The sequence below is a fragment of the Leptonychotes weddellii genome, chromosome 15 (genome assembly GCF_054177405.1).
Source record: "Leptonychotes weddellii isolate Sample4059 chromosome 15, ASM5417740v2, whole genome shotgun sequence".
Taxonomy (NCBI): Eukaryota; Metazoa; Chordata; class Mammalia; order Carnivora; family Phocidae; genus Leptonychotes; species Leptonychotes weddellii.
The window spans coordinates 12,802,624-12,803,125 of record NC_138383.1 but is presented as its reverse complement, the minus strand read 5'-3'; positions in this window follow the sequence as shown (position 1 = coordinate 12,803,125).

Genomic DNA, 502 nt, shown 5'->3' with positions numbered 1-502 from the left:
ACAGAACTTCTGGGTAAACCAACGTACACCTTTGAAACCACGTTCAGCCTCAAAGTTTGGGAGGAATGAATTCTACCTGTAGCTCTAGGAGACTTGTGATTAAACTTAATATATATATATATATATATATTTATCCCATCTCCCTGGCTAGCGAGATTTAAGGAGATCTTGGCTGAGGGCTTCTGGGACATTTTGTTCATTTTTCTATGCAAACTTCTGAAAAATTCTATTCTGACTGGTGTGTAGTGGATATGACATCTGGAAGCACCAACAGCCATGATTTACAAAGAATGGAAGCAGCCTAGAGCAAAGCCAGAACTCAGAAGTGGGCAGGACAAAAAGTTATCACCCTTGCATCCTTGATGACCTCACAAACCTGACATCAAACCATGTACGCAACCAGAACCACACCTCTGGTTACTCACATGGGTTTGGGTCCGGCACCCTTCACCTGCAATCTTAAGAACTCCAAATTAGAAAGCAATACATAGGTACGGTGAAG